This window comes from Octodon degus, unplaced genomic scaffold, assembly GCF_000260255.1.
Source record: "Octodon degus isolate 3935 unplaced genomic scaffold, OctDeg1.0 scaffold00015, whole genome shotgun sequence".
Classification (NCBI taxonomy): Eukaryota; Metazoa; Chordata; class Mammalia; order Rodentia; family Octodontidae; genus Octodon; species Octodon degus.
This window is the reverse complement of record NW_004524591.1, coordinates 16,772,305-16,793,065: the sequence shown is the minus strand read 5'-3', so window position 1 is coordinate 16,793,065 and position 20,761 is coordinate 16,772,305. Positions and strand designations below refer to the sequence as shown.

The following is a 20,761-nucleotide window of genomic DNA, read 5'->3' as shown; positions in this document are numbered from 1 at the left end:
ATGAAACTTCCTTTTGTATAGCATGTGCTTTCTCTCTTACAGCCAGTTGAGTACATCTACACTGTAGAAACCTTATAAGGGTGATATACAGTTATAAATTAAGGATATATATTGATAAATTAGCCATGCATATTAATTTGTGGCACTCAAAGTTTCACATAGAGGTAGAAATGAGTAATGCTTTCTGCCACTATATGATGATCAAACTGTGCAGTTCCATCTCTAAGTACAATTGCTGAATGAAAATATGCTTCTTGCAACAGAGCACTCCACATTTTATGTTATCCAGATTATTCCCTTTGGAAACATAAATTGCTTTTATGAGGTATAAAATTATGTCTATTGCAGAACAGGGATAAGTCAAGTACATGCATAAGTGATAAACATTCTAACCACTGATTCAGAACAAAACAATCTTTTTTTTATATCCAGAACTTTGTACAATGTGTAGCAATAATAATCATATCCATTTTATGTTGACTTTACATTTAATTTCTACTTTTAAAGGAAGGATTTTTTTTCCATTTCTATTCCCTTTCTTTTACAAAGATGCACATTTCTCTTCGCTCACACTTATTATACAGAACAGAGCATTACCCTTCCTAGCCTCGTCTTCAAAAGCATTTCTGCTGGAAAGGGTTTTGTAATTGATGAAATAGTATTTCCAGGTCCAACCATGAATTATCACTTAAGTTGCACTATTTTTCAGACGTTATTTTTTGCTTCTCTGTAAAATGTTGGTGATGTCAGTGAGTATGTAAGCATGTATGTTTACATTTACTCCCATATAGAGAGCAACTGTACTCAAGAGAATAGACGCAAAATGTGCTCAATAGAATACTAGAAAATACGCGGAGTGTTTCAAAATAAATATTTTGATGTACAGGGAAGCCTTATGTGCATTCTTAAAACATGGCAGCCTAAAAGGGAAGTTAAATATCTGTGAGTTAGATATCTGTGGGATCCAAAAATCTATTGATAGCTAATCATACATTTTCATAGCCAAGTATACAGGAAACACAAAAGTATGGAAAAGATTTGTTGTTAGATTAGTTTAACAATACTTGAATCTTATTTACTAACATTTATGTATAACTAAATTTTATTTAAATACTGGTGCATTTTTGTTAGTATTTAAGCAATACTTAAGCAGATTGAAAATTTCACGGTTAGTATCATTCATTTTTGAGATGCAAATAATGTGCTTTTATTTAGTTTTACATTTTCTTCTAAAAACATTATTATATATCAATTTTCAAGCCTCCACTTGGACCTTTAAATTTCTAACTGCAAAATATATCTCATCATATCATTCTTTTCTCCCTATAATTTAAATTTTGTCTGTGTTTTCTTTCCTTTCCTGAACAAGTTTCCTTTATATGTGACCTCAGTTTGATAATGTATTAATTATAAAAAAGATAATGCACTTATAATAAGTATAACTGATTTAGCACAGGTCACCCGAAGGTCTTTTGTCAAATCATATTGTTGTTTTGTCCTTTTGACTTTTACCTTATGGTAGGTACTAACAAAGTATGTGAACTTTGATGGATTATAAACTCTAAACATGATATGTATTTTTCATAATGATAATGTAATTTCCAAGGTACTGAAAAGGTCAAACCTGCACGTCTCCATGTGCATTCTAAGTCTGTCTTTCCCTTTAATATTTCTTTTTCTCTGTTGCTCTGGTTCAAAAGTTCACTCAGTTCCCAAATGGCCACCTAATTTTCCAGTTATTCCCTCAAGCCATATGTGTTTTGGTTTCTTTATGGTTTATTAGGTACTGTAGGAAAGTAGCATAAGTTATATCTTCTAATGAAATCCAAGCACACTTCAGTGATGCTTTGACTTGATTGCTGGTAGCAATTAAATCACAGCCAAAGAGAATAATGTATAATCACACAAGGTCCAGACACCCTATAGAAATTGAATGGGGATGAAAACAGAAAACAAAAACAAAATCTCCAAACCCTGCCAGACATGCTGTTCCCAACTTGCTTTTTTTTTCTCATTGGCCAACTGCCTGATTGATAGCAAAATCATAACTTGCTGTATGCTAACAGGCAGAGTTCACTTGTAGGTTATTGTGAGCTGATAAAGGGTTAGATGGAGTTTTGATTTTCACATTGGACCTTGGTACAGCAGATTAATGGAATTTCAATGAGAGACTCGAGTATCCACAGCTTTGTCAGAGAAACAGATGGAGATTCTATAGTCATGTCTACTCATTAATACGAGTTGCCTGAAAGGTGTGCTGCTTCTCTATACAAAAGGGTTGATATAATTGATTTTTGAGTGGCATATTGAAAAAAGTGCTTTATTGATGACTAGAATTGTAACATAAATGGTGACAGATTTTTGTGTAGCTTGCAACATAAAAAATATTGCACTTAGTAATCTTTTCATCTCTTTGAAAAGATTTTGTATATTTTTCAAAGAAAGTGTAACTTAAGACTAATTACAAAAAGGGAGAAAATAATATACTCAATTTTTTTTTTTAGGAAAAAGTAAGAATCTTTATTTTCTTTATAAATGATCACATTACAGCTATCAGTTTCAATTGGCATGGTAATACTGAAAAATTTCATTTTATTTGCTTTTTGTTTAATTTTTCTAGAAAATTAAAAAAGCCAAGTTTCTACACTGTCACAGGTCATTGATAGTTTTATGCTTATTGTGTAGCTGGAGATACATTGAAGGGTTGGTATACTTGTGCATATTAGCAGTCAGATAAAATCAGAGACAAGTCTTAAAACTTTAAAGAGTAATCTCCCTTATTGTATTCATGTTACGTATAGCCAAGGCTAGCTTCTAGCCATCATAAAATGACTTTAGTTTTCATTTTTATCCATTCTGAAATAATTTTTCATTTATTATTGTCATTTACGAAAGAAGCTTCTAACCGTGTAGCGTCGTGGCAAGTCCCTGAGGTAAGGTGAAAGGATTCAGTGAGCTAGAAGACATATATTGGCTCTGCTCGTCAATGATAGGTCGAAGGGTCCCACTGGACATTTGTTACAAATCTGATTCAGTCCTAGACCATAATCACTTTGTGGATAAGAATCTGGAACCTCTAGGGTGTGAATATAGAAAGGCTCAAATGAAAGTGAAGGTATAGAAGAGACATTTATTGTTCTGATATCTTCCTAACTGAAAATTCTCAAATAAAATCAGTCGTTGAAAGCTGTGGGCATTGGCAAGGCCATACATTGTTATGAAATAATACTTGTTTAGGAATGAAACAGTGTTGTTAAAGCTTGGGGATTAAGAAAAAGGACTATTTTGATCATAATTTATGATATGATTGAATTTTTCTCTTTTTTGGTATGTGTTCCTTTAAGAAACTCTGGTGTTTAAAAATTTCTAAATTTTATAAAACATAGAAATCACTCCAAAAGATTGCTTAAAAAGAACTATCTCTAAATGCTTATATATTTATAAATAATGAACTTTATGATTCAGCTAAACAGATTTAGGAATGCACCCATTCATGTGCTCACACCTAAGTTTATGTACTCAAGTTTTGAGGATGATTTTTTTTCTTTTTTTTTTTGGTGTAGAGTTAGGGGTAGCATTAACAAGTTCTTATAAAAGCCACGTGGTAGGTGTTTTCACTTTTCACAGATTATGAAATAGTATTTACCACTAGAAAAAATTCTGTGAGTAAAATTCCTTCATTTACTGCTTAAGGTAAATGTTTTTGTATTGTAGTATTGTGGTTTTCCTTTTTTTTTGGGGGGGGGCAGGGGTCTGCAGGGTGTTCAGGGTCTCACCACTAGATCAGATTTGTAGTGATCCACCTGTTTACAGCCTCCCAAGAGCTGGGATTACAGTACACGTCTCAATTGCCATCTCAGCGCGCCCCTGGGTGGGGCTGGCAGTGATTGAACCCCAGCCCCTGGGCCTGCTTGCAGGTGCTTTAACCCTCTGAGATAATTGGCCAGCCCTAATATGGTGGTTAAAATTATGTTTTAAGTCCTCTGAGCATTTAAATTAGTTTCCAACTTGAACATATTTTTGTATATAATATGTATTAATAATGTATAGTGGTTTTTAACTGTTTTATGTTGTCAAATTGCTAGCTTGTGTATATTTTAACAGCATTAGAACAGTGATTGGGGGGAACTACCCTCTCGGGCCCCCCTCCTGTCCCTCTCTTGGACAGGAGCTTTCTTTCTCTCAATAAATATATTCTACTCATAAAAAAGAAAAGAACAGTTATTATTTTAGTCATTTCTGGTATGTGTATAGCATAGTTTGAAGAACTGAGAGAAGGGAAAGGATTACAGTTTAGCGAAATGATAAAAGGTATAGATATGTAAGCATACAGATTATGAAATAATTTTGTAGTACAGAAATATAAATGGGTAAATAAAAAATAAAAACACATAGCCATTAAAGATAATTTTTTTTTTTTTTTGAACCAGGGATTGAACTCAGGTCCTTGCACTTGCCAGGGAAGCACTTATTCTACTGAGCCATCTCCCTGGCCCAAAGATAATCTTTTTAATGGTTAAACATACCTATAATCTCAGCCTGTGGGAGGCTGAGACAGGAGGATCATGAATTTGAGGTTAGCCTGGGCTACATAGTGAGACCCTATCTCATAAGCTGCCCCTCGAGAAGGCACAATCTAAGTCTTTGTGCTACTGAATGGATAACTGTAATAGAATAAAACAAAATACACAAATGAGACTATAGAAAAATAAGCCAGATAAGAATGCAAAAGTAGCATTTTAAAACATTTTCATAAATATAACATTTTTATTAGAACATATTTGCAGGACAGGATGATTACCTTTGTCACAGGAAGTAGGTACACGCGTATAACACATTGAATTCTTTTTGCTTCCCCTTCCCTCCCCTTCTCACACCCTCCTTCAATCTCTTGACTGCAAAGGTAGCATAATGGAAACTAATGCATCTTCAATTTAGTAAGTAAGCATTTTACGCAGGCAATGAAGAAGGAAGAAAGAGATCGGGTTAGCTCATTGAGAGAGCCAAAGATGAGTAAGATAAAGCTCTTATTTAAAAAAAATTTTAATTGAGATGAAAAGAGATATAATTACCTAAAATAAGGTAACTAGAAATCTAGTAATCTAAAGTAAGGCAGATTCTAAATACAGTAAATATTGCATGTTGTTACATTATTCCATTGATTTGATCTATATTGAGGCAAATAATTGGTTTTATTGATTTTACTTTCTAATTTGTTTACTGAATTGGTCGTATGTTTTAGCATCATGATGAATACACCAAAGCATAAACTTTATGTTTAAATTCTGTGTGGATATAACATTGTAGGGGCCATTTTATTTATGTGTATTTTGTCAGGGTCTTGAAGTTGAATGGAGAGAATGGGAAAAGATTTTATTGGAAAAGAACTATTGGAATAGAAGTCCAGAAACCAGATTTACACATTCATTCCTGGTAATTTTGTGGCCAAGAAGAAGCCACTTAGCTTTTCTGGATTTTTATTTTATGGTTTGTTCAGTGAAGTGTTTGGATCTAGGATTGCTTAGAAGTACCCCCAAACCCTAAATGCTGGCATCCACATTTCACAATTAGTAAATTTAATGGTAGCAGTGAGGTAATTTGCCTGCAGAAAAAAAAGTCTTATGTGTAACAGACAGCGGTGAGGTTGAGTAGGATGAGAGGCGAGAGCCAGTTTAAGGTGGGATTTACCTTTGAGATCCCTGAAGCAACATACAGATCAGAAGAGTGCAAATTTGGGAGCTGTCATCCTGCCAGTTCAGTGTAGGTTGAATGAAGGGGTCAGCAAGTTGAATGGTTTCTTACATTATTTAAAAATTTTTTGACAGCATTTCTGCGGAGATACTGTTATTACTGTGGAACAGTTGAAGAAACCTAGGGACAGTAAGGTTATGTAATATAAGCTACTGTAGTCATATAAGCTACTGAGTAATAGAACTGGAATTTGAATGCATCTCTGACTCCATTGATCATGTACTGCTGTCAAAGCCATCATTGCCTTTTGGGATTCTGCTGCTTTTGTTTTAGATGTTGAGAGCAAGGTCTAGAGTCCTGTTATCACTGAAGACCTGGATGAGTAATGAGGTAGCTTGTGTGGAATTTTTTGTGTAGTCTGTTCTGAAAGACTCTTTTTTGAAAGCAGGGTCTGACCAGGCCCCTAAGTAAGGCATTGAGCTTTCCTAGAGGTTGCTTGCCTCCAAGTCCTGTTAATGAGGACCAAAGAGGTAGACTGGAGGCTCCCCTTCTCCCCCAAGTATATAGGACATTACTCAGGGATTTTTTTTAAGCTTATATTATAGACATTTAATAGTTTATCAATTGGTTCAATAAGATTTTTTTAATGTGCAGAAAACATGATTTTTTGTTTTATAGGCTTTTAATAGTTTACCAATTGGTACATCAGGGAATGCTAAATGCATTTATTTCCTTCATAATTGTAAATGTTTTACCATGCATTTTTTGGTATTGGAGAGGGGATCATCTGGAACTACTTGACATCTGCCTGCCTTTGCTCTGGGTCTCAGGATCCTACCTGGGAGCTCTCCTCAGGGAGCCAGTGCACAAAGGCCTTTGTTGGCAGTTACTTCTGAGGATCGATCCATTGATTCCTGAGGCTTTGATTATAGTTTTGTAATGAGTGAGCCTCATCATCCTGTCACCCTACTTGTGGCATCTCTAATGTGCCTTGACAAAAATTAGCACTCGTTCTCTTTGATTTCCTTCTGACTTTGATGTCCTTTGTAGTATCTGCACTATTTCAGTGTCGTTACTTTCTGGTTGCTAGGAGTTACTAAAAAATTATATGTATCTGTCTGCCTGTGTCTGTCTTTCTGTCTATCTATCTATCTATCTATCTATCTATCTATCTAACTATCTGTGTATCTATGTATCTGTCTGTCTGTCTACCTATGATAGATAGATAGATAGATAGATAGATAGATAACTACAATGTAAGACAGGATCTCTTTCTGTAGTTCAGGCTGGCCATGAAGTCACTATGGAGCACAGGCTGGCCTCAAATGTGAGGCATCTATTTTATGAGATTATGGGCGTACACCACCACACCTGGTGCAGGCGTTTTGCTATACTGAAAACAACTTCTTTCCTCCCCTCCATCCTCACCTTGCTTCTTGTTTGTCTTTTACTTAAACTGGGGTCTTGGCCAGGAAAGTGCGGTTCCACTGGGCTACAGTCCAGCTCTTTTACTGTTTTCAGACAGGGTCTTACCAAGAGGCATCATTAAAGCATTTTTCTCAACTGGTGTATTAAAATAATTTATTGAGTAAGAATTATTTCTTGCCTTTCAGGCAAAGGTATTCCAAATAAATACATTAATCCAGACTTAGATATAGTCCTATAAAGTGAATTGCTAACTTTCTGAAGGAACCTAGATTCTATAAGCAATAGCAAAGAATGACTTGGTCCCCTAAAAGAATTTCAGCCTTACTGTGGAAAGATGGATGCATATGTAATGTTGTTTTTTCTTTTGGTTTTTTGTTTGTTGTTGTTAATTTTGCTTAAATACAGAAATGTCTGACATTCACAAATACTCTAAGAGATCACAGGAAGAAGCTAACTTGTATCATTGGAAGTTTGTGGAAAAAGCTGGAGTTTGAACTAGAAGTTAAGGACAGAGAGAATTATAATTAGTAGAATATAGAAGGAAGAATGCTTTTTAGATAAGCTGTGGAAATGGGGTACAGGAAGAAGTGGAACTGGAAACTGCAGCTTGAGGAAGTTAGACTAACACGAGTGTGAAAGGTTGGAGAAGACTGGGGGATGAGTACTGACCAAAATGGTGGGTAAAAAGCTTTGGCTCTCGATTTGGGTCTTGATTTAGCCACTGAGCTACTTACTTTAGACAGTAACCATTCAGAATTGGTTTTTACATCTGTAAGAATAATTTTTTTTAGGGGAAGGTAAAAATCCCATAATTGACTTTAAGTGGTCTTATAAGGAATTGATTCTGTAAGCAGAATGAAGATTCATTTTAGATTTAAATTTTTTATTAGTATGTGTACATAATCATTACATTTGTTGTGGGGAGTTGGTACATGTACAAACACATCTTAGTTTTTCATCACTTATCTTTCCCATCCCTCCCTGATCCTTCCAGATCTTGTCATTTTCTTATTTAAGTGTTCTATTTCTGTTTTTATATCACATTTTCCATTCCCTTTCCCTTCTCTTCTATTTCCCTTCATCTCTTGTTTTCCTTCCCATCTGAAAAAGATCTCTCTACTTCCAATTACCTTTTGTTTTGTTTCTAATATCTATTTAGGGTTATTCATGTGAAAGAGGCTGTGTGGTATTTAAGTTCATGTGTCTATTTATTTTACTTAACATTATGGACTCAAAGTGCATCCATGTACCTATGAATGCCTCAAGTTTATTATTCTTTATGGAAGAAGAGTACTTTATTGTATATAAATACCACATTTTCTTTATTCATTCATCTTTTGATGGGCATATTGGTCACTTCCAAGATTTATCTATTATAAATTGTGCTGCTATAAACATGGATATGCATATATCACTGTAATATGATGACTTATAACTTTCTTTTTTGACCAAGACAATATGATGAGAAATGGCATTTTAGATAGATGTAGATGTGAGATTGAGAGATGAAAAGCTATTCTGGTAAGCCTTATGCATAGTGATCAGAGAACAGGTCAGGATAGGGACAATGTAACTAAAAAAGAAAGGATGTGCCTGAGGAATAATATATAGGACTTCAAGTAGAGATGCAGAATTTAGAAGAAAGAGAGAGAGGCCAAAGATAAGTACAAAAGATTTTAAAGTTTAATGATTAGAACTATTGCGTGAAAAGTGACAACTGAGAATGTTTGGGAGAAAGTGAAACTGATAATTATCTTGGGCGTGGATAGTTGAGCTTAGGTGGACACTGAGAATGCCTTGTAACTAGATAGAAATGTGGGAAAAGAACTTAACCTTTTGCTCTTCTCTTTTTAGTTTCATCTCTTTGGGGGCAGATTTAGAATAGAACCTTCCTGAGTCAATCCAGAACTGAAACATAGTGATTAAGAACAGATTCTTCAGTTATAATTGGTTGTGTTCAATATTGGGTTGTTTTTTTGTTTTTGTTTTTTTTTTTTTGGTTACTTATTTTTGTGACCTCTGGCAGATTGCCTAACTTTCTGGGTTTTCTCATTTATCAAATGAAGCTAATAATAGTACTCACATCCCATGGCTATCACTAGGATTAAGTAGGATAAAGCACATAAAGAGCTTAGACTACTTCCTGACCCAGCTAAAGACATGCTAAATGCAAGTTATTATTGCTATCCACCCTTTTGGAGATTGACTTAGATTTTTTCCTCTGTATTTAACACAGCTTTGTACCTGAGGCATTGTCCATCTTTTTTATATAGTTCATATGCTTTATTGGCTTAGGTGGACTTTATAGGATTTTCTGGTAGAAGTTCTAGGGATTCAAAATATGTGATCATTTTAAAAAATTGGTTGTTCTCTGTTGAAAACTCAGTGATTAAAATTTCTTTAGTAAATATATTGTGCCTTTCTCAGAACTATTATACCTGCATCTGAGCTTTTTTTTTTTCCTATGGAGTAAATAAATGACTTATGAGAACAAATAAGTTTTTTGCCTAGAAAAACTTGTTAATAGGCTTCATGAGTCTTCAGAAGGAGGGACCCTATTTTACACATGAACTCAATGGCAAGTGACTCAACTTTACACACTTCTGAAAACATTTGAATGAATTTAAACTTTGTTAGAATATATTATAGGGTTATATAAGAAACAGTACCTCAATTAGGAAATAAGGACATCAATCAGTACCTCATTATTTTCATTCAAGAGCCAAATGAGATAATGTTGAAGAGAGTAACAGATCCAAATAGGAGGGCCAGGGAGGTGGCTCAGTAGAATAATTGCTTCCCTGGCAAGCACAATTGCCTGACTTCAATCCCTGGTTCTGCCAGAAAAACCCAAACCAAACCAAACCAAAACAAAAACAACCAAAAAAACAAATAGGAGTTGTACAATCAGCTGAAATGCAGGGCTGGAAAGACAGTAGGAGCAAATAAATGTCCTATGAATGAATATTTTCAGAGAGAATTAAAGCAGTATGACTTGTATTTTTACAAGGATTAGACATGGAATGTAGTCTTTAATATCTGCTTGCTGAAGTGGTTTTTTTTTTTTCCCCTCAAACTTTCAGTCAGAGCTTTGCATTAATGCTGAGGAAAAATTCTGTAAGCTGTAGATTTAAAAATAATGTAGATATTAATGAAAACAATGTCTTTGAAAGACATTTCATTAATCAACTCAACTTATTTTCTTTTTTATTAATTTTATTGAGAAATAGCAATGAGACAGTTTCAAAACCGATTAATAGGACAGTTTCAATAATTAATACCTTGTATATTGTTGTCTTTGTAGTGGTTATTTATAGCACAAGATGTAGACATGATATCCTGTCCAAACACTATTAGTACAAATTTTTCTTCTCATTGAATTAAGAGAAAGTAGCTGTATATCTATCCTAACTATTTTGTATATACAGATACAAAATGGTCCTTCATTTGTATCCCTTTTTTTGTTTAGTTTCATCAAAGATGGGGATTCCATTGCCATTTAAATATTGTAGATGCATAAATTCAGCAAAATAATCCAGTATACTCCAGTAGTCCATTATCTGTAGGACTGGAAATGTCAGAAGTTGCTGTCTTGAGTCCTTTATAGCTCAGCATATTAATATGGCTTTACTGTTCATACCTCGTTATACTTTTCTGCTGGATGGTTAAGACCAAGATAAAGCAAGACTGATATAACAAGAAATGTAACTTTTGTATCTGACAAGGTCAGTCTAATCCCCTCAGGATTTATCCTGAAACCCTGTACCACAGTTTATAGATCCTTTGTCAGTGTCAGCCATATGGATGAGTCACGGCCATTGCTTGACCAGTTTGCTTTCTGTGAAAGCCTGAGAGAATGTTTTCTCTCCATGTGATTCTCCTTAAGCACACTCTACATCATTGATCAATTTCCTCTGTGGCCCCATAATCTCCTTGATCAGAAAATTTGGGACATCACTGAGTTACAGGATGTCAAGGAATTTATTTTCTTAAGGGACTCCTTTTTTTTTTTTTTTTTAAATCTATGGGTAGCATCTTGCATTACACAATTGAGGATAAGACCAAAGTAATTTTAAATGAAATGCTAAAATTATTGCTTTTGAGAACATATAAACTTAGTTAAAATAGATGACTTTGATTTGACAGTTATCAGAAGTTTAGGCTAAAGTCTAAAAGGATTCTTAAAGGTTTTTTTTTTTTGCTCCAAATGCCTTCAGGGCAGGTTTGGCTGGCTTGAGTTGTGGGGATCGAACCACAGCAACCTGAGGCTGACTGCTTTGTTGACAGGTCCCCGATTCTTAAAGGTTTTTTTCTGTTGCTTTATTCAGATATATCTAGTCATAGAATTTACCCATTTAAAGAAGTATTTTGTGGTTTTTTTACATAGTCACAGAATTATTCATTACCTCTATTGATTTTTTTTTTAATTTTAATTTTTGGTACTGAGAATCAAACTTAGGACCTTGTGCTTGCCAGGCAGGTGCTTATGCTGCTGAGCTATCTCCCTGGCCCCACCTCTATTATTTAGAACATTTTCATTACCACAAGAAAGAACGCTTGTATCATAAGCAGTCACTTTGTTTTCTCTCAATCCTGTCCCCTCTTCCATCTCCTTAGTGGATATAGACAATTAGGAATCTACTTTTTTCTCAATGCATTTGGCTAATCTGGATATTTCATAGGAACAGAACCACGTAATACATGGTTTTTATGTTTCGCTTCATTTACTTAGCATATATTTTCAAGGTTCATATGGGTTATAGTATTGTAGTATGCATCAGTTCTTTATTCCCTTTTATAGCCCAATAATATTTCTTTGTGTAGCTCATGTGCCATCTTTTGTTTATTTATCAGTTGGTAGGCATTTGAGTTGTCTCCTTTTTTTAGCTATTGTGTATAATGCTTCTGTGAACATTAATATACACACTTTTCCGTGAATGTATGTGTCCATTTTGTTTGACTGTATACCTATGGAATAGAAATATGTAGTCGTATCATAGATGTAGCATTAACTTTGTAAAGAATTGCCAAATATTTTCCAAATGATTGCACAACTTTATGTTCCCACCAGCAACACATAAGCCTTGCTTTCTCCACTTACTCTCCAAGACTTGTTACTGTCTATTTTAAACACTCTTTTAGGCATTCTAGTAAATGTGAAGTTGAACTTTGTTATCGTTTTGTCATTTTTCTGATCACTGTGGACTACTAATCCCACCCCCTCTTTTCTTAATAATAGTACTGGAGATTCAGCCAGGGGCTTTCATACTGAACTGTATCCCCAGACTCCAATCCCTTTTAAAAATATGTCACTTTTGAGGTAGGTTCTCTCTCAGTCAGTAAGTTACTCAGACTGGGCTTGAATTTATGATCTTCCTGCCTCACCCTTTCAGAGTGCTAGAATTAATAATCTTTTCATGTGCTTATGGCCATTTGTATGTTTTGGAGGGTGTCTTTTTAAATCCTTTTTGTGTTTTACAGTTGGGCTTTTTGTTGTTGTTAGATCCTGAACTGTTCTGTATTCTAGATACCAATTCCTTATCAGGCACATGGTCTGTAAATATTTTCTCCAATCTGTGGGTTGTTGTTTCACTTTCTTGATGGTATCCTTGAAGTACAAAAGTTTCAAATTTGATGCAGCTTAATTTAGCTGTGTTTTCTTTTGTCATTTGTGCTTTTGTTGTCACATCTGCTAGATCTTAGCCTAAGTAATGATTCCATTTTTTTTTTTCTTTTGTATCAGTAATTGAACACAGGACCTTTTACTTGCCAGGTAGGCTCTGTGCCACCGAGCTATATCCCCAGCCCTAACTAATGATTCCTTATTTCCTTTTCTTTCCTGTCTTTTGACACAACATCTTGCTCTGCAGTTCACCTTGAGGTCACCTTGTAGCCCAGGCTGGTCCTGAACTCCCAACAATCTTGCTGTCTCAGCCTCCCAAGTACTAGGATGTAATTGTGCATCACCGTGTGTGGCTAACAATTTTTAAAATCTTTTTTCTTTTTAATGTTTTCTTAACTCAAAGCTAAGTGACTTCTCAAAATACTGAAATTTTACTCTAGGAAATTGTGAGCTTAGCAAACTAGTCAAAACAGGGACATACAGTCTATCTTTAATATTGTTATTGCTTAGTGTTTTTTTTTAACATTGTGCAAATGGAAAAAATTAATTTTCTTGCCGTGTTCTTTTAACAGAGTTGAATTCTTAAAATCTGTAGCCTTTAACATAATTTAAGAAAAAAAAATTTTTGCTTTTTCTTGTGACAACATGGGATATTACTGTTATTTCTAGCAATACCATGCTTTCGACGTATATGTGCAATAATGTTATCTGCATTACAAATTTAAATGTAAACATATAACTGTTTTGGGTTAGTTTTACTTTACCCAAAACTTTTTTTTTTTTTTAATCTTAGGGAAGGGGCTACAGGGTGTTCAGGGTGTCGCTACTAGTTTGGACTCCTAGTGATCTGCCTGTTTACAGCTAGGATTACAGGCGCGAGCCACCACACCCAGTCTCACTTGCCATCTCAGCGCACCCTGGGGGCAGGGCTGGGTATGGCACCCCCGGGCCCCTGCAACTTCTTGTGGGTGCTTTAATCCTCTGAGCTATTTGGCCGGCCCTCCATTTATTTCTGAGAAGTAGATTACTTTGTTAGCTTTTTGGCTTCTCTTGGCTAGGCTTTGTCAGTGCCTAGTTACGGTAGTGTGATCTAGGGGGTGCTAGAATCCAGGTTTTGGAAAAACGGTTGCTGTCTTTAGCTTCCAAAAAGAAAGTTACTGTGCACTGGTCTCTTCTCCTTTGTAAGGATGTTTTTGTTCCTTTGCATCAGTTATCCACCTGAGCGGTTTTACCAGATATGGGAACTGAGACATGAAGAAGTCACATGAATCATCTTTAGCACTGCTATTCATTGTGTGGCCTGAAGACTGGGGCTGATCTGTCATCCATTTGTTGCCAGACTGTTTGGAGAACCTAAGGATAAAAGCTGGAAGTTAGCACTTAGAAACATTTGTAGCAATTCACCATTCCTCCTTTATTGGAGTACATAGTCATTTTCCCTACTAATTCTTGTTTTTTTTTTTTTTTTTTTTTTTTTAATGTTTTTTGTTATTGTCTTTTACAGAAGTGTAGGTTTGTGGTATCTTGAGGCAAGTAAGGTGGGGCAGGAGTAACTACTGGCTGTACCAGCAGTAGTACAATAGTCCCACAACTATTAAGTTATGACTTTGGAGCTTTTTCCTTTTTCTTTTCTTCCTCTTGGAGGCCTCTGTCCTTTTTGCATTTGGTACAGGATCTACAGGGACTGCAGGGTCTCACTGTGTAGATTGGACTCATAGTGATCCTTTTGTTTTTCAGCCTCCCAAGCACTGGGATTACAGGTGTGAGCCACCACACCCAGTCTCAGTCCTAGTCTCACTGTGCCCTAGGGGCAGGGCTGGGGACTGAACTTGCTAAGTAGGTGCCTTAGTCCCCTGAGCTATTTGGCTGGCCCAGAAGCCTCTATCTTTATCTGTGTCTCCCTCTATAGTCCTAATTATGTCAATTTAAATAATAATTTTTTCACCATGGAGAAACTTTAGGGATTTGAATTCTACATTTCTTCCTTTTTTTTTTTTTTTTCTGGGTTTATGTTTTCTTTCTCTCCTCCATTAAAAAAATTTTTTATTGAGAAACAAATAGCAATGAAACAGTTTCAAAACCGATTAGGACAGTTTCAATAATAAATACATTGCATATTGTTGTCTTCGTAGTGGTTATTCATAGTACAAGATGCTACATTTCTTGTTAAATATACTTTCAGGTTCTTATGTCATAACTGCATATTTAATTATAGTTTTCATATAAAAGTCAAGAGATAGAGCATTCTCAATGCTTTTCATTTGAACTATCTAGAGAAAGAGTAATGTAATTTGAATGTCATGTAGTTTCTTTTCATGCTTAAAAAGAAGACATGTTTAGTGGCTTAAAGACTATCAAAAAAGTATTTTTATCGCAGAGGTGTGTATTTGCTTCGGTTTGTATGACAGTCTCTAAGAGTTCTTCCTCACTTTTTAATACCACCTGTGAGCTCCTCTAGTTTGAACATGCTCATCACTTTAACACTAAGGAGGTTAGTAAAAATAACACTTTAATATAAAAAAGTCCTAATATGAAGAAAAGAAATACTTGTATTTCTCTGCCTGAATAGGACTTATTTTAGTATTGGTATCCTGAGATCTATATTCTGGAGTATATATATGCTATGAACCTCTGATATGTTTAGAATAGAGATGCTTTGCTAAAAGAAAATATGTCTTGGGGGAGGCAAGGGATTGATTTTTTTTAAAAATTAATTTATTTATTTATGTGTGTGTGTGTGTGTGTGTGGCCAGCTCAGCCCACCAGGGGGCGGGGCTGGCTGGCATGTGGTGCTGGGGGATTGAACTGTGGTCCCTGTGCTTTGCTAAGATTGTTCTAAGTAGGTGCTTTAGACCACTGAGCCATCTCACCAGCCCAACGGATTGATTTTTTAAGTAAAAGTAGAAACAAAGGGTAATAATGTTGTATGTTTTAGGTAGAGTGTTTGATTGGATGAAAGGTTAATTCCAAAGATTTTACTGTTATATTAGACTGTAGAAGTAAAATTATTAATAAGATATATCACTGCCTTAAAGACTTTAAAGATTAGTAGAGGAAACATGTAAATATCAACTCTGAGGCAGACTGGTAGAGTCATTACTGCAAAACAATATAGATATAGAAAGAAGACTGTAATTATAATTGGAATGGAGACAGACTTGCTAGTCATTTGAGCCAGTTCTAGGAGAATAAGGTTTCTGATATAGGGAACGTACAGTAATCATGTTTCAAATTCATGGACTAGCCTGGTAAAGTGATGTATTAGTTAGGACCCTTTCAACGCATAGGACAAGGACACACACACACAATTTAAACAAGTGGAACTAAAAACCAGAAAGGAAACCATGGGTTCACCTGAGAGAGAAGTATGGAGTTGGTGTCTGCTTCATGCTTGCGTAGGTCAAGTGGCTGCTCAGACTGCAGTGAGTAGTCTCACTTCTGCTTTTCTATATGTATCTTCCCATGAGCGATTGTACCTGTAAGATTGTTGTGGCAAAGATGACTTCCATTAGCCATCAGCAGCTTCTAGGATATTTCTACCAGTTTAGCAACTCCACGGAAACAGATTTGAATAGGTATAGTAGAAGTCGTGGGCTTGGGTCATGTGTTATTTTAAATCAGTCACTCACTTTGTGTGTGTGTGTGTGTGTGTGTGTGTGCACGCGCACCTGTGCACACGCGCTGCCCCAAGTGGCCTGGACCAGATTAGCGCCCCTGAGAGAATGTAAGGGTGGGAACAGTTTCAACCTCATCTTAACCATGTGGAGACTGAGGCAAACTGAGGCACTCATGAAGAACGGGAAGTTGAGGGCAGACAAACTTAGGTATCTATTACAAGGCAGGGCATCTGAGTGACTAGGCTTAGCTTTGATAAACAGCTTGTTTAGAGAGAAGGGAAAAATAAATGACTGAGTTACATGGTGGCCTTAGCAACACAGCCAACAGTGGATATTTCAAATTCATTAAAGGAGAATGATATCCTCACAGCAGTGAGTTAAAAATCATTATGCATCATCAGCATGCTGAATTCTGAATGGCTTTATAGAAAGCCATAGGCCAAGAGAAAAAGTTGAGACTAACAGTGAAGACTGGCTTATTTATTTATATGCATGGAGATTGAAGCCGCAGCCTTGTGCATGTGACACAAGGGCTCTACCACCAACTTATATCTTCAGCCCTATTTTTATTAAGTTTTCAAACTTTTAAGGGCTGATTTACAAGTTAGAAAAGTTTTTTTTTGTTTTTTTTTTTAATTTGAATTGCTTGGTATTTGGCTGTCATACTCATTTCTTTGAATACATCCCAATCATTGTACAGATAGAAAAGATTAAATAGATAAACCAGTTGCTTTTAATTCTTGGCATAGATAGGAAGAGGTAGAGTTGTATAGGTTAGAGATAAATAAAATTAGATTTTTATAATCTTTGAATTTGTTTTGAATAGACTTGTTTTTTATTTTTAGTTTTTTTTTCTAACTTGTATTGTTTTATAAAAATCAGTTAAGGTAGTTCACAAAGATACAATTATTATATCAAGGTTTATAAAAATGAGTTGGGAAATCAAGGGCAGAGAGAAAGACTATGTAGAGGGCCAGAAATACAGCTCAGTGGCCTGGTGCCTGCTTCACAAGCGCAGGTCTGATTCCCAGTACAAAAAAAAAAAAAAAGAAAAAGCATATAGAAAGAAAAACAGTGATGCTAGGATTAATATTTGTATCTGGAATGCATACCACAAGTGCTGTAGCTTTTGCTGGAGACTGACTACTTATTTGACCTGGAGCTTTCTGTCAGCCAATGCAGAGAGACAACTAATTAGGTGTAAGATTTATAGTGTTGTTGGTATAAAAATATGTCAGGTACTAAAGAGAGCTGCAGCTCTTAGTACTATCAGGATCTAGTGAAATTTCTTTTAAGGAGACTCATCAAAGGATGTCACATAAGGATGTTTAAGGATTTTGTAATAAGTCTTAGAAGTTAATTCAGTAATACTCTGAAGTTCTTAAAAGCTTCATTAATACAGATAAGTAGCATAATAGTTGGAGCTATTGTTTGTGGCACCAAATAGCAGACTGGGGCAGGGGTTGGCCATCAGTGCCCCATGGGGCAAATTTGGCCAACTGCTATTTTTATAGGTACTTTTTATTGGAAGAGAGACACACCCATTTGTTTACAATAGTCTGTGGCTCCTTTGATGTTACAACAACAGCAGTAACTATAGTAATGAGATGTTTAGGTTATTGACAGACCAGATATACAATAGTGATCTCATAAGATTATATCTCGGAGTGACATTGTATTTTATTGGTTTGAGAACACACTATTATGTTTGCACAACAATGAAACTGTGTAAGGGTTCATTTCTCAGAATTTATCCCTACCATTAAGCGATGCACAACTATTGTGACAGAGACCAGATATCCCACAAAGCCTAGCATATTTCCTGTGTGACCCTTTACTGAAAATATTGTCAAACCCCTGGCCTAGATATACAACTTGCCGACTGTTTTGCTTAAAATTGAGACCGCATATAAAGTGTCTAGAGTGGTCTCCAGCTGGTAGGCCAAGTTCTAGATTTGGCCTATAGATTGTTCCACCAAATCAATATTTGTGTTTTTGAAATTTGTGTGAGTATAGACAAATTTAGATTTCTTCCTTTACTGGAAAATTTGGATGACTGAAAAGTAAAGGCTTTACGTAGTATGTGTGTTTCTCTTTAAGTGCATCATCTCTTTCCAGTTCATATTTTAAACTACTCTTTACCTTTTAGTCCTTGCTTTTTCTTTTTCTTTTTTCTTTCTTTTTTTTTTTTGGCGGAACCGGGGATTGAACTCAGATCCTGGTGTTTGCCAGTCAAGTGCTTATCCTACTGAGCCATCTCCCCGGCCCCATGTCCTTGCTTTTTCAAAGACATTTTTGGCCCCTGAATTAGAAAAATACCTGAGCTGCGCACAGTTTAGCTATGTTCAAATATATTATTTCTTACAATTATATTGGATAGCAGAGAAATTTAGGATAATTCTCTGGCTTCTGCTTGGAGTATAGTTTTGTTCCATTTTATTGCCAACAGAAGTAGAAGGACAGTGGTCCCTCACCACGGAGGTTATGTTGCAGACACTCCGCAGTAAGTGAAAATCAGTGAAGTAGCAATGTTATATTTATTTTTTATTTTATTTTATTTTTTATTTTTAAGAAGGGTCTACAGGGTCTCACTGCGTAGATCAGACTTGTAGTGAGCCTCCTGTTTAAAGCCTCCTAAGCACTGGGATTATAGGCTCGCGCCACCATGCCCAGTCTCAATCAACAGCTCAGTGCGCCCTGGGGGCGGGGCTTGGGGATCAAACTCCCTGCCCCTGTGTCTACCTTAAGCAGTCACTTTAATCCACTGAGCTATTTGGCCGGCATATATATATATATATATATATATAGTCTTTATAAACCCTTGTCACACTCAGACAAACCTTTCCCACACTTTTAAAAACACTTCTAATGTTCCTCACCATTTTTAAAACTTGTAAGCCCACGTAATAACAACATACATATACTGCAGGATACTGCAAAATCCCACAATATAGCAAAAAGTCTATGATAAATAATTCAGATTAATAGTTTTTGAAAAACCGTGAAACAGTCCACACAAGTTTAGCCATGAAATAGCGAAGGACTACTGTACAGTTGATACTTTTTAAGAAGATACAGGACTTGTTAAGGATGTGTACCTATATGGAAGACCAACACACTTGCATATGAAAATGGGCTAAGAGCTTTCGGCTGGATAGAGGCAAGCTAAATTTTCCTCAGAAAATAATTGTAGTTCTATCCTGATATAAAGACAAATGTGTGTCATTGATGACCATATGACAAGTCTGTTATATTTACTATTTTGGCTTCTCAGTTGTCATATTCAATAGAAGTGATAATGGGTTAAACTGTCACCATATAAATAAAGAATAAAGGTTGAACAAGAAAATACCAGTTTTAAGTAAGTAGGAAAAAGTGTTGTGGGGAGTGAGTCAGAGGCAAAATTGTTTTTTTTTTTTTTTTATGGCAGAGGAGCTAGGAATGGAGAATAAAAAAAAGACGGGGCTTATGCTTTTCCAGGTCTAAGAAGGATCCAACCTGAATTTCAGTGATTGACCTGAAGGGTGCGGACAAGAGAAAGTGAGAGAAGAGAGGGTGAGAGTAGCTACCTACAGGGAACAGGAAAAGAACCAGTGGTAGACTGCGTGATTTAGCCTAGGCTGAACCCTGATTCTTAGGTTCTTTTCTTGTGGAAGTCATACTATCTATCTGTAAAGAAAAAGGGAAAGTGTGTAAGAAAGATCAAGTCTTTTGAACTTGAAGGCATACTGAGAAAATAAGTCAAAGCTTTTCAAGGGAGTCTGAGATAGGGAATAGAGATACAGAGAATCACAGATTTATTTGCCTAAACGTTGAATGTCAGAGAAAGATAAGACTTGCCAGAGATTATAGAAGGAGATGGATTAGGCTGTTCACAATAGAGACATCTGCCCTAACTTTCCTTACAGGTAAACCAGGAAAATCACTGCTTTTGTTTCAGAAATGTGATTCTAATGTCCAGAGTTTTAGAAGCCAGTAATTACTTTCACTTAGTATGATTATATAGTCATCTTGGTAGCTTTCCTTGAAATTCATTTGAAGGATAGTGTGGTCTTAGCCTTTCTTTTCTTTTTGTTTTTACTGTCTGTTTTCCTCTTTGTAATTCAGGTATTGCATTATGTTATTATATTTTGCTCTGGCAGACTAAATAATATATTAAGCAATATTCAAGGTAGACAAGATATACTTCTATTATCTGCATACTATATTTTCAGGTGCTTTAAAGAGGACAAGCTTTGTACTTCCTCAGTTCAAGGATAATATACAGATATTGTATCATGAATGCCTTAGTTTAATCCTGGTTTGACACTGTTGACTTTGAAAAAATATTTTTTCTCTAAGCCTTTGTCTCTTTTTTAAAATTATTATGTATTTGGTACAGGATCTCACTACACAGCTGGGA

At 35.6% G+C, this 20,761-nt stretch overlaps 1 protein-coding gene across 4 annotated transcripts in view; it reads left to right on the top strand.

Moving 5' to 3' along the window:
- Skap2 (src kinase associated phosphoprotein 2) overlaps window positions 1-20,761 on the top strand; it is a 210,093-nt gene that overhangs the window by 19,240 nt on the left and 170,092 nt on the right. The window lies entirely within an intron of this gene.